Source organism: Haliaeetus albicilla, chromosome 26 (genome assembly GCF_947461875.1).
Source record: "Haliaeetus albicilla chromosome 26, bHalAlb1.1, whole genome shotgun sequence".
Lineage (NCBI taxonomy): Eukaryota > Metazoa > Chordata > Aves > Accipitriformes > Accipitridae > Haliaeetus > Haliaeetus albicilla.
In genome coordinates, this window is record NC_091508.1 from 5800650 (window position 1) to 5813881 (window position 13232).

The window sequence follows — 13232 nt, forward strand, 5'->3', positions numbered from 1 at the left end:
ATCTGATGCAGCAACCTTCATCCCATTTTTGTTTTTTTTTAAATTTTAAATATATTATTGTTATTATTTGGGGTGATGCAAGCTGAGGGTGGAGAGGGGCGGGCAGCGCCTTTCTCCTGCCTTATTCCCACCCGACGCCTGGGCATATTTGGGACAACTGGTTCTGCCAGTTGGTGCTCAGCCATGGGATGAGGTGACTCAGCATCTGGCCCCAAACTCATTATCAAATTCTTTGCCAGGATGATGAAAGGTACCGAAGGGGCTGCCCTGGAAACCCAGGCTCTTTATTGACAAACAAAGCTCACCCCGGGAGTGGCAGGGCTTTTCCTGGGGGCTGCCTTCCCCTGACCTCCTTGGGAGGTGCAGCCTTCTTCCTCGCTCTGCCCAAACCTGCTAATTAGCGTCGAAGGGAGCAGCGTGTCTTGCAACCTGGATGATCTGGGGCCAAATCATCCTTGTGCGTAAACCTGCCCAACTGCTAATATCCCCAGGGGACTGAGTCAGTGGCCATCTCTTCCTGCCGCCGCGGAGGGGTTGGGGAACCCCCCCCCCGACTTGGAGGCGATGAGGAGACATTTCTCCATGCCCTGGCTGTGTGGAGCAGGGATGCGGCCCTGTTTCCCAGCCATATCCATCTATTTCCAGAATAACCCACCCAGACGCATCCCTGTTCCCCATATGACCCCAGACCAGAGCTAGGAACCACCTTTTCCTCCCAAGCCCATCCCACATACTCACCTTTCCCCCTGCCAGCCCGGGCAAGGCCATTGGGATGTGTCAGACATTCAAGCTAACATGAAACAAACCCCATCCTGCTTGCTACACGCTTTGCCCTCATCTGGAGGAATCGCTTCTTTTCCCAACCCTCTTCCTCCGGGATTAAAGCTGCCAAGGATGGCAGGTGCAGGAGAGCAGCCCGCATCTTTTGGCACGCCTTGCACTTGCATGGACATACGGATCTCCAAGCAGGACTGCAGGTCCTGCCTCGACCAGGGAGCAGCATCCCTGACCCGGGCTGCTTCTTTCCACTCCTGGGTCAAACCCAGTGCTTGACGTGAGCCCCCACCGGGGAGCAGTTGGAGGCTCAGAGGAGATTGCACAGAGCTTGCAAGGAGGGAAAAAGCCTAAGCAGGACCCCAGGGTGGCACATGGAGCTGGTAGCAGGTCTGGGGGAAAGGAGCTCCCAGCAGACATCAAAAGATCAGTTCTCAGCCCTGCAAACAATCCCGGCAGCTTTCAGGCTCTTCAGCGGCATTCCAGTCTAACCGGGGCTGCCTTGCATGATAATCAGGCTTAATTACTGCTTTATCGCTTGATTGCTGTGCTGGGCCCTTGGAGCTGCAGTGTTGCTTTCGCAGTTTACTTTTTGTATTTCCGCCTTCCCCTCCAGCACAATTAGCAAATAGGTGAAAATGGGGAGGGCCAGGGCAATACCCAGGGGGGAGAGCGGGGCGATTTGCTGCCTGGGAGTCCCTGGGGTGGAGGGGGAGCAGATTTGCAGCCCGTGGAGGGTTAAAATTGAGATTTCCACCGGTGTCCTGCAGACAAAATAGCAAGGTCAATGCCAAGCCAGGAGCACAACCCCATATCAGCCCCACGAGCATCCCCCTCCGGAGGGGACAGCATCCCTGGAGGAGGGAGGGGAGGATTGCGGGGCGATTAAAGCCGTGACACAGAAAGGCTGTGGTTTTTCTAGCATGAGCTTTGAGTCATTGCGTGACCTTGGCTGCGTCTGCCCATGGCTCCCTCCGCTCGGGCTCGGTTGCCCGCAGAACCGGCTGGCCCAGGGTGTGGGGCAAAGCGGAGACATGGACCTGCTGGTCCTCAGGGAAAGAGTGAAACCTTCCTCAGTTGGGCCAGCAAAGATGCTCCCACCTACGTGCAGTGAGCAATCCCTGGCCGCACCAGCGAGGAAGTGGGCGCTGCCCTCGGCCAGGCATTGGGTGCCATGGCTGGGACACCCCCAACGTGCCGTCACCCACTTGAAGTCACTTCTACGGCAGCGAAAAGGTGCCCTGGTGTTTCACTGGTGACTTCGGAAATGCAATAAAATGTGTGTGCATCCCCCAGCATCGTCATTGCAGTGCAGGTGATGGGCATCGCCCTGCAGGATGCGGCCGATCCCAGGGTGCACAGAGGGTCTGGGGGGGCTGCGGAGGTGCTGGGCTCTCTCCCCAGGCATGGGTCGGGATCATGGATGCCAGGAGCAAGTGCAGCCATGGGGTGCTGGCTGGGTGCTGTTTCCCATCCACTGGGTCCTGGGAGTCCCCCCAGACCCAACTGAGACCCCAACACAGCGGTGACAGCTTGGGAACCGCACATCCCATCCTGGGGCTGGAGTCACCCGAGGACAGGAGGAGAAAGGTCCTCGCTGGTGTGCTGGAGCACCCCAAAACCCCTCCAAGCCAGCACCCAGTCCTGGGCCTTTGGGTGCCAATCCCCGCCAGCTTAGGAAGGTGATGGGACCTGCGAGTGGGGCAGGAGATGCAGGGACCCGTCCTGCTCCCTGGGAGGAGCAGATGTGGGGATTTCTTGTTATTAATTTAATTTTTTTTTCTATGTTGGCTTTTAGCGCGGGCTTTTTGGGAGAGGTGTGCGTGGAGGCGGCAGCATGGCTAATCTGCTTTGTGAATGGAGCCGCACGGGGGGCGGCGGAGGGGATCGGGGAGGTGGAGGGAGCCACATATTTGGGATTCCTTCATCTGGGTGGGCTTCTTCTCCCCAGACTCTCAGGATGTGGGAAATGGAAGATGAAAGGAGCTGCATTTCCAGCCTCTCGGGTTACAATGTCTAAAGCAGAAAAGGGTGGTTGGGGGAAAAAAAGGGGGGGGGAGAGTGGGATGCTACAGGGAAACCTGGGTTGGGAAATGGCCCGACGAGGTTGGGGCAGGGAAGGGGGCGGCTGGGGCCGAGCCGCTCGTGTTTCACATCACGTCAGGGCTGAGGAATTTCCTCTGCTCTGGGGGTGCCTCGCAGAGAAAAAGGGGGAGGCTTTAAGGTTAGCTGGGGATGAATAATAGCCAAGAGGCGAGGGATTAAAAGTGTTACCCAGGGGCTGCTGTTTACAAGCAAACCCTCTTGCAGGGCGGAGGGGAAAGGGATGCATCGGGGTGACGGTGGGGACCCCAGGCCATGCATCACCTGCATCCCATCCCCGGCGAGCACAGCGGGGCGATTGCCCTGGCCCCTGCGTGTTTTCCTCCCCGAAAGCCCCTCCGCAGTGAGATCCCAGCAGCTGGTCCCCTGCACGCGTGGCATGGCCTGGGGTGCCCGGCCTGGCTTCCCCGCCGTGTCCTCCCATGGCCCCAGGAGCTTTCCCATCCCTCCTGTCCCACTGAGTTGCAAACAGCCGGATCAGCTCTGTGCACAGGCAGGAAAATCCGCTCCTCCGAGAGGGCTTGTGCCACCCACTGGGTGCCCAGGAAAGGGGCAGGGAGAGGGGGCATCAGCAGTGGGGAGGGGGCAGCTGGAGACACAGGTCGGTGCAGGGGGCATGGGCTCTGTGCTGTGCCCGGGCATGGGGTTTGCACCCTGCCAAGTGACACAGCCCCCAGTCCTGGACATCGACTGGCATCATCCCACCACCTCCTGGGCTGGGGCCCAGGTTTTGTCCCCAAACACTTCATTTTCATTTCCCCTTTATCACTATTTTGGGTGATGCAAGGTCAAGGTGGGGAGCAGGAGAGGGAAGCACATTTCTCCTATGTTATTCCCTATTATCCTCCATCTCTGATATGACAGCTGGGAAGGGACTGTCGCAGGGTGGAAGTACAGCCCCCAGGCTGGGCCAAGGGATGCTGCAGGATCCGACCCAGCTGCTTGCCCTGGGATGGCAGAGATGCCAGCAAGTGCTGTGGGCAGCCAGGCTCCACTTCCAGGGGGTGTGTGCTAGGGACGGGCTGTTGTCCCTGATTTAGCTCAGGGAAACTGAGGCACGGGGGGGGCCACAGAGCCCCTGCAGGGTTGGAAGGTGGAGGCAGGCTTATTTTACCCCAAAAAAAGGATTAAAGGGCAAAAAATGGTTTGCAAGCCAGGGAAGATGTGGATGGGATCACAAGTGCTGTTCAGAGGAGGATGAGCGGGTGCACCTGCACCGGATGGCTGTGCTGGGGGAGACCCTGCACCCAGGTGAGACCCCTGACCGTGTGTGGGGACTCAGGATCTGGCCCAGTGACCAGCACCATGGGCTGTCAAGCTGGGTGACATCACCTGGGGGAAAGGACACAAAATATTGCTACATCCAAGGCTCAGAGAGCCTGGGCAGCCCCAGCCTGCCCCAGCAGAACGGGTTTCTTTCTGCAGAGCATTCACACGAGAAAAGCACCTTTTAAAGGTTATAAAAATGATTTTGGTGGCTGATGGGGGACAGGAGGGTGCCCAGCTCTCCTCTTCCCCCTCCACCCCATAAAGCCCTGCCTATTCCCAGGTACATTCCTGGCATTGCTCCGGCCGGGAGTGCAGGGAGGGCGCTGACCCCCTGAGCATGGGAAAAATGTCTGTCTGCGTGCGGGAAAGGAGGTGCAAATAGTAGGGGGTGAGGAGGTCAGCCGGGAAATCCCTTTCATCTTTTCCCGGGCCTTTAGCCGACACGCGGCCGGGGAGCGCGTGGGGCGAGCGGGAGAAGGTTTTTGTCTGCGGCTGGAAAAGGGGAGGCTACTGGGAGGCTCCTGGGAGGCCGGACGCTGTTTCCAAGCTGAAGGAGGCTGAATCGCCACGTGGGACGGACGGTGCGGAGATGGGATGGATGGGTCACAGCGGTGACCCGCAGGACAGGCGATGGGCAATTAGGTTTGGTCTTCATCCCTTTGCACGGCTCAGTGGGATGCTGGGACCCCCCACACCCCGGGGCGATGGGGGCGAAGGAGCACCGTCCCCTGTGATGCCCATGACATGAAGGTGCTTGTGGCTCAGCCCCACTGAGGACCCGGAGGTGCCTGGGTACCAGTTGCTGGCCCAGCATCACCCCGGGGGGACTCTCGGTGCTGGAGGGAGCCAGGCCAGGTTGCTGCCCCCAGCCTGGAGAAACCCCAGTAGAAACCCAGCCTGGTCCCCACAAGGACAGCCTGCAGACTGGGCTCTCCCCTTGCTGGGTGCAGAGGTTCGGAGCAGCCCTGGTGCAAAGGCTGGGCCTGACGCTGCACCGGGGTTGCTGGGGCAGGTGCAGGTTTCTTGGCAAGAGCAAAATTAATAAAAGGCAGATCTCGCCTTCTTTGCCTGCTTGGCAAAAAAATCCCGAGTGGAGGAGATAGGGGGAGCCCCCCAAGAAGCCCAGGAGAGGTGGGGCCATCTCCTCCTCTGCCACAGACCCCTTGCATGTCCTCGGTCAAATCCCTCCGTCTCTTTATCCCACCTGGACCATAATAAACCTCTCCCGGTGGCTTGAACCCCAGCATCTCCCTCCCAGCAGCCCCCGGGGAGTGCGGGGCCGTCGCCGCCATCGCCTGCCCTTGTTGGCCAAAGGAGTTGTCCCAGCGCAGCCCTGCCCCGCGCCGAGCCGGATCCAGCCTGGCTTCCAGGAATCGGGGCTGGGGCGGGCGGCTGTGGATGACAGCTGGTGCCTTGGGTAGCATCCGCTTGTCCTGACGTGCTTGGGTCTCAATGAACCCGTTTCCTAAAGCACCCGCGTCCTGATGCACTCGGGTCCTGCTGCCCTGTGGGACTCCAGCTCTCCCTGGGCGTTTCCATTGCCTCTCCCCAGCTGCGCCATGGGGCGAGGGCTTCTCCTGCCTGTACAAAGCAGATGGTAAAACATGGACTAACGAGATCAGAGATTAATCTGCACTTTGCTTCCAAATCGCATAATCATCTAATTATTCTTGGTATCGGGGTGGAGCAGGCTCCAGGCTCCTGCTCCCTCCTGGGCCACTTTGCATGGCAGGATGGTGGCAGGGAGTTGGATCCTGCCCCGATGCTGCTCCAGGGCCCCGTTAGTTTGGTGGGACTGCCCAATGCCCCACTGCTTTGCCGGCCTCTGGGACCGTGTCCGGCAGGAGATGGTGGGAGAGGACCCAGGCGTGTGGGAGCAGCAGGTCCCCATCGCACCCCCCCTGCCCTGCTGTGTCCCGGTTCGACCTTGCACCGGCGTTACCCGCCTCGTGCTGGGGCAGACCAGCGGGAAACACATCCTCGAGCACCTTCCCACTCCCCTGGCACAGCCCAGGAGCAAACCCAGCCCAGTGACTCCCAGCTCCCACCAGTAAGAGGCACGGGGGTGGAACTGGGTCATGGCCGATGGGTGATGCCGCTCTGCATCCCACACAAGAGCTGGGCGGCATTGGCATCGGCACCGGCCGCTGCTGCCCCAGCACCACAGCTGGCTTTCATGGGAGAGGAAACGGGGGGAAATCTTGCGTTTCGGGTGGCGCGTGCAGCTGGCGGCCCCAAATTCCTGCATGGCTGGTGGCAAGGCCCCCATTATCAGCACGCCTGGGCTGTTTGCTGGAAAAGGGCGGCGGTGAGGCTGGGTGACCCCACACTTCCTTCCTTTCCTGGAAGCCGCTCGCTCTGAGCGTGATGCTGGTGCTCTGATAACCAGCTGCTTTCACAACACACGCTGGCAAGCGCGGGGCCGGGTTTGCTCCCTGCTCGGCCGCTGTCCTTCCCGCCTGGCTTGCATCGCCCTGTGGGCACCTGCTTGCCCTGCCTCAGTTTCCCCCCTCCGCAGAGGTGGAAACACAGCCCTGAGCGCTGCAAACCCCAGGTGCTTGCAAGAAGAGTGAGAGCATGGATGTGTTTCACTGCAAGGTGTAATGAAGCGTGTCAGATCTCAGCCTGATTTCCCCCTCATCCAGCCACCTGAGTAGCAAGGGCTGTGCTGGAGACACCCTTTTGGAAAACTTGGAACGATGAGAAGCGGGGTTCCTTCATCTCCGTGGCAGCACCCAAGAAAGAACTGGTGGGTCCCAGGGGCTGAACCATGGGGCTGTGCTTGTGGCTAGTCACCTGCGAGTCCCCTTGTCCCTTGGTGTGGATGTAGGACCTCAGTGCAAGTTGTAGGATGGAATGGGAGCAGGTTAGGAACTTTCTGGTCCCCTGCATGCCTGGAGCAGTGCAGCCGGTGGCTCCCATTTGCACCGAGGGGCTGAGCAGTCCCAGCTGCCTTTGAAGCCACCGGCAGGGGAAATGGCAGGCAGGGTCCTGCCTGAGTCAGGCAGCGTAATGGCCGGGCACGTACCTGGCGTGGTCCCCTCCCTGTGTGGTGGCAGGTCCCTGCATGCCACCGAAGCCAGCGCCGCAGGTCAGGGAGGGATTTGCGGGGCAGGCGAACTCGGCTAAGGGGGAAACTGAGGCAGTGATGGGGATGCCACGACCTGCTCGAACCCTCCTGGAAGGGGACCCAGCAGCCCTGCCTGCTCCCTGGAAGTTTGCAGCTCCTGGGGTGCTCAGTGCTGGGCTGGCGTTAACAGGGTTTGGCCCTGGGCTCAGGGACCCAGCAGGGGCTGGGTGCTGGATGCTTGCATCCCCCAAAACCCTGTTGGGATCCACTCTGTTGCCCGCAGCACTGCCCTGTGCAGGGACCAAGGCATCCCCAAGGGACCGCCATCTCCCCAGGACACCCAGCTCTGAGTCAGCGGCGAGGCCGGGGTGCTGGGGTCCTCCCTACAAGGTTGGTGCAGAGCCGAGTGTGGCTCCTTCACCTTATCTGGGCCACGCGAGGAGGAAGTTTGCAGGGTGGATTCCAGTGGGCAGGTAAACAGCGGCCAGATGGGACCCAGATACCTGCCCGGAGACACCCGCCGAGCCGGGTTTGCACAGCCCGGATGCTTATTTGCTCTAGGGAGGGCTTTTCCCTCCATGGGACGTCAGCAGAGGTGCTGCGACGTCACCCCAGCAGCCTCGCCGGGCTCCTCTGTCACCGTCCTGGCCAGGTGCCTGCATCCGGGGTGCGGATGGACGCTGCGCTGCTCCCCGTGCCACCAACCTGGGTACCACGGCCTCATCTCCCATAGCCAGGGATCAGCATGATGCCCAGGTCTCCTCTGCTGTAGCCAAAGGGGCTCAGGGAGCCTTGGGTGCCCAGAAGTGCTGGGATCGGTGGCAGAATGCACCCACCATCCTGGCGCTGCCGGACCCCTTTGCTGCAGGGCAAGGGGAGGGGGGCTGCTGCTGTCTCCCCCATCTTGGGTGGAGAAGGTGGCCGGGCAGGGCCAGGCTGCTGGCAGCGGATGCCAGGCGTGCCCTGGCACACGCACGGGTGCACCTCGCACCCAGCCCTGGTCTGCAGCGCCAGCAGGATGCTCCTGGCCCCGGTTGCGAGATCCTCTCTTGGCTCATCCGGCTCGCCCGGCTCGCCCTTCTCCTACCACACCCAGAAAGCCTGCACCCTTCCCGGCTCCAAGGGGGAAACTGAAGCACCGGGATGTGCAGGACTGATGCAGGGACATGGAGGGGAGCTGCCGGAGGGACGCCATCGGGCAGCCAGGGAAGGCAGAGCGTGGCACCAGGGCTGCCTGCACCCAGCATCACCCACCCGTCGGCCCACAGCACCCTCCGTCCCACGGTGCTGCTGCGTCACCCGAACTGCGGGGGCTGTCTGCATCTCTCCTGTGGATGCTGCTGGGGTGTTTCTTCTCCCCGGTCTCCATCTCTCCCCCCACACCTTCCCCATCCCCGCAGCCCAGGTCCCCGAGGTGGGATGGCTCCGGGATGCAGTGCCCACCGCAGCATCACCCACATTTCCCTGCACTTTGAGTGGTGGTAAATAATGCAAAACCCAGCAGGTTTCTCTGCCACGGGAAGAGCGCCCGTGGGATGCTGCTCCCTTTGCCTGCCAGGGCACGGAGGGGAAATGCCGGGTCGGGACCCCATCGGCCACTTGGACCGTGTGTTTACTGTGTCAGGAGAAGCCGTAAATTCGCCTGGTTTAATTGAAAGCCAGTGCTGTGGGTTTGGCTTAATCCACCCTCCTCCTCCTCCTCCATTAGATAACGTCTCGCTGAAACCACTTTGCAAACTCACAGCATTCCTGTGTGCTGAGCGCTGGGGCAGCCGGCGAGCCACGGCCACGATGGGTGTTCACGTGCTGCCCAGCTGCTTCTCTGCCATCGGCTCTGCTCCTCTGCACTCATCCTGCACCGTCCCGGCTGGGAAGAGGTGCCCGTAAGCAGTGAAGAGAACTGACCCGCTCGTGTCATGTAACCTGGATGGCAATGAGATGGGATGGCTGGGGGTGGTAGGATGGGGCAAGATGCAGGGTTGTGCTGGGGGGAGCACCCCAAGGGTCCCCAGGAATGGATTCAAAGGGGTCAAGTTAAAAAGATGAAGGGAAATGTTTTGGGTGGGGGGAAATCTGAGCAGCAAACAGGATGGGATGTTCCCCAAAAGAGCTGCTAGGGAAATGCAACAGGAACCCTCTCGCCTCAGCACATGGCATCGGAGGGGTCAGCACCGCTTCCTCTTGCCCCAACACAGGGAAACTGAGGCACAGAGCAGGGCAAGGCTTGGGGAGCGCTCGGGGCCAGGGCAGCAGCAGGGGTGTTTGTGGGAGCCAGTTCCTCCTCGGGGTTCTGCAGAACTGGCAGAGGAGGAGGAAACCCGCAGATCACGGAGAGGCTGGTTTGCTGGCATGAATACCCACAGGGGCTCTCTGTCACCCATCCTCGCCCAGGGCCACCCTGGGGGGAACCCGCTGCCTCCCCCCCTGCCTGGCGCAGCTGCGGGGCCGAGGACCCCCGGCATCCGGCACAGGGGGGAAGTTTGCTTTGCCAGCGGAGTTCAGGCAGAGGCCAGGGGCAGCGAGGGCTGTCGGGGTGTCCTCCGGCCGTCGCTGACCTGCGAGGAATGCTGTGAGTCACGGGGAAAGCATCCCCACACCGCCAGCCCCTCGCCGTGCCTCCCAGCCGGCGGCACAGCGTGCTGGGGGACGGCAGCTCGAGGCTTCGAGTCCCGCGCCCTGGGTTTTGGGGTGAGCCGGGGGTGTGCAGTACCCCGCGACACCTCCGTTACGTCCCACAGAGGTGCCCAGGGGAGATGCGGTACCCACCCGCAGCATGAACCCAGCCGAGATGCTGGCACTGCGGAGGTGACCATCACCCCGGCGTCTGGGCACAGGATGGGGCGGGCAGGCCAGGCACAGTCCCCAGCTCCGGGGAGGCCAGACATGAACTCAGCCTCTCCGAGCAGGGAGAGATGACGTGATGCTGGGAGGTCACCCGGGGCCAGGAAGCTGTCCCAGCCCAGTGCTCGGGGCTCTCCCACTTGGCCACCTCCATCCCGTCTGGCTGCTGGGAGGGAAGGGGGAGAGATGCTCCCCGAGGTGGCTCCCGCTCCCGTCCTTCCCCCAGGGAAGCCGGTGTTTTCAGCTTTATCAGCTCACTGCAGCTTCGTGCCCTGCGTCGGAGAGGAGAGAAAGGTTTTTCCCAGCAGTGCCTTACGATGTGCCGAGTCCTGGACGCTGCTTTGTTTCAGGTCGTGTTGCAAAATTAAAGAGGGAAATGGCTTTTGGGGGAAGAATTGCAAATTTCTGGAAGATTATCTGAGCGCGGCACCTGCCTCTGGTGTGGTGCAGTGGGGGACGGCATGGGACCAGGCGTGAGCATGGAGTGGGAATCTCAGGAGGAGACAAACCCCAAAGCATCCCTCCATAGGTGAGCACCCAGAGCCAGCCCGGCTGTGCCCATGCAGCCTCCATGGCTCAATACATCCTGAACGGGGAGGAACGTGCTATGTTTTTGCAGATGTCTGAGCCCTGGGCTTCTCCTGGGCACTGGGAGGATGCTGGGAGGACACTGGCTGCAGGTGGGAACGGCTGCAGGGAGGAGCTGTGCTGCTGAGCAAGGCACCAGCACCGGCTGCTTCCTCGAGAGCAGCTGCTGCTTTTGCTTTCGTACAATAAAATGCACCAGGTTATTGAAGGGCCAAGCATGGGACAGCAGGAACCTGTTGCCACCTCCTGCCTGTCCCCAGCGCCAGGGCAGGAGACCCAGGAGGCGATGGGGATGGGGAGAGCTGGGCAGCAGCTGGGTGCAGAAGGACGGTGACCTCCAGGGGTGACAGTGGCATCATGAGGGACATGCTGTCCCCTCCCAGCAGCCGGAGCTCATCTCCCTTGCCTGGGGCATCTCTGGCTCCGAGGTGCCACCCCAAGGGCCACTTCATCATCCCATCCCTCCGGTCCCACGCCACTGCTCGTCTTCCCAGGAAGAGCAAAGACCTGATGCTCTTGTGACACCTAATGGCAGTTACTGTTATCAGACCGAGCGCTCTCCCAGGAAGGCTCAGCTTGCCATGGAGCCACAGACGGAGGGATGTTCTGGTACCCAGCCCAGGCTGATACTGCTGAGCCCGGATGGGGATGCCAGAGGGGTTTGGGAGGTGGACATAGCAGCCCTGGGAAAGGCAAACCCAGGAGCTGGCTTTTCTCCTCATTCCTTATGGAAACGCAGGCTGTGACTGTGCTGGTTGTCCGCCTGCCTCCTCCCAGGGACTTCTGAACCTGCTGGCCACTTCCAGCCCCAAACCGAGTGGTGCCTGCAGAGCTGAGAACAACCGGGCAGGTGTACAGACAGGAGAAACTCCGACTTTTGCTCTTCAATCCTCCCCCCACATGAAGGGAGAGGCAGGAGCCTGCCCACAACCACAGCATCAGACATCAGAGAATCCACACCAAAGCACCATGAAGCAGCCCCGGCTCCCCAAATCCTGCTGCTGGGGGAACGCCCTGATAAAACCAGCCCCATCCCTCGGGAGGAGGACGTGTCCCCTCACATCACGGCACCAAAACCTTGGCCGAGGCCTCGCCGCAAGGTTGCATCACCCAGGTTGGAAAACTCCTGGACTGGCCCCGAATCCAGCACCGAAGGGGTCAAACCCTTTAAATTACCCGGGACCACCAACCCCAGACCCTCCAGCCTCCTGTGCTGGGACACATCCCTCATTTTCCCGTTTGCTCAGATCCTGCTGTCCGATGGCAGTTCTCCAGCCGCTTCCCAAATCCACCCGTAGAGATGGGCTCATCTTGCCACATGTGGGGACCGGACCCGCAGCCCCTCAGACCCCATCGGGGCGACGGAGGCTCCAGGACCTCCTTCCCACTGATGGCAGAGCAGGATCCTGCCTGCCAGATGTTTTTATTTTTTGCTTGGTGCATCCAGCTCAGCCCAGGGATCGGCATCCTAAGGGGCTGCAAGGCTCTTTCCCTGCCACCATGCCCCCCGCTCCTGCCAGCACAGGGTCATCCTGGGTGCAAGGAGCGTGGGCGATGCAGGGGGAGGAGGTGGCAGAGGATGGGCTTCGGAGAATTTATCTACCAGACTGCACACCATGCTCACCACTACTGTTCCTAGGAAGAGAGGTGATGGGGGACACGGGCACAGACATGAGCAGCACCCATAGGTGGCCCCAGGCAGTGCCGCAGAAGGGATGGGGAAACTGAGGCACGGAGCATGTACCTGGGGTACCCATGGGGGGCACAGCCGGTGTCACCGCAGCTCTCTGAAGGAAACACAGGTACCAAAGGAGGCAGCCAAGCCCAGGAGCTGACCCTGGAGCTGGGAAAGCACGGTCCTGGCTGGACCAGGCTCCGGGGGATGCAGCCCTGGGGCCTCCTCGCTGCCCCCCCTGAGTTTCCAACCACCTTCAGACCATTTTCCCTTCCTGAAGTGGCTCTTTACAGGGCGGCTGGCAGAGGGGTGCACTGGCTTTAAGTGTATTTGATGGATAATTCCTCATTACTTTAATGCATTTGCAAGCTGGGATAATTGATGGATGTTTAACAGGATGTGTTTCCGACAGTCGGCTGGAGAAATGGACTCCCATTACTCCGCAAACGTTTCTTTTTACCATTGAACTCCTTTGTTTCAATTGATCCTCGCCTTTCCCATCACTCGCTGCTCATTAATAATCCCCAAAGCAGCTGCTTCTCCCCCTCCAGCTCCTCCCGGCCTTGCCGGCTTGACCTGCGATGCCAGAGGCTTTCGCAGGGGTTTGCAAACAGATCTGGGCATTGCTGCGGGTCTGTTTTAGAATAAGCAAGAATTTTTCCCCCCAAAGCGTGGTCAAACCTGACTAAGAGCAGGGGAATTGCATGCCTAGGGTGTCACCTGGGTCAATCAGAGCGATGCAAGCTGCTTATCCAGAGAGGGGGGAGAAAATTTGGGGTGAAGTGGGGGAGGTGGCCGGTCCACTGTGCTGAGCCAAGCCCAAGGGAGAGGTCACCCTTTGGGGCTGGTATCAGCCCAAGCCAGGCCTGGAGCTGAGCCCCACTCTGCCCACAGCACTTTTATCTGCAGCTC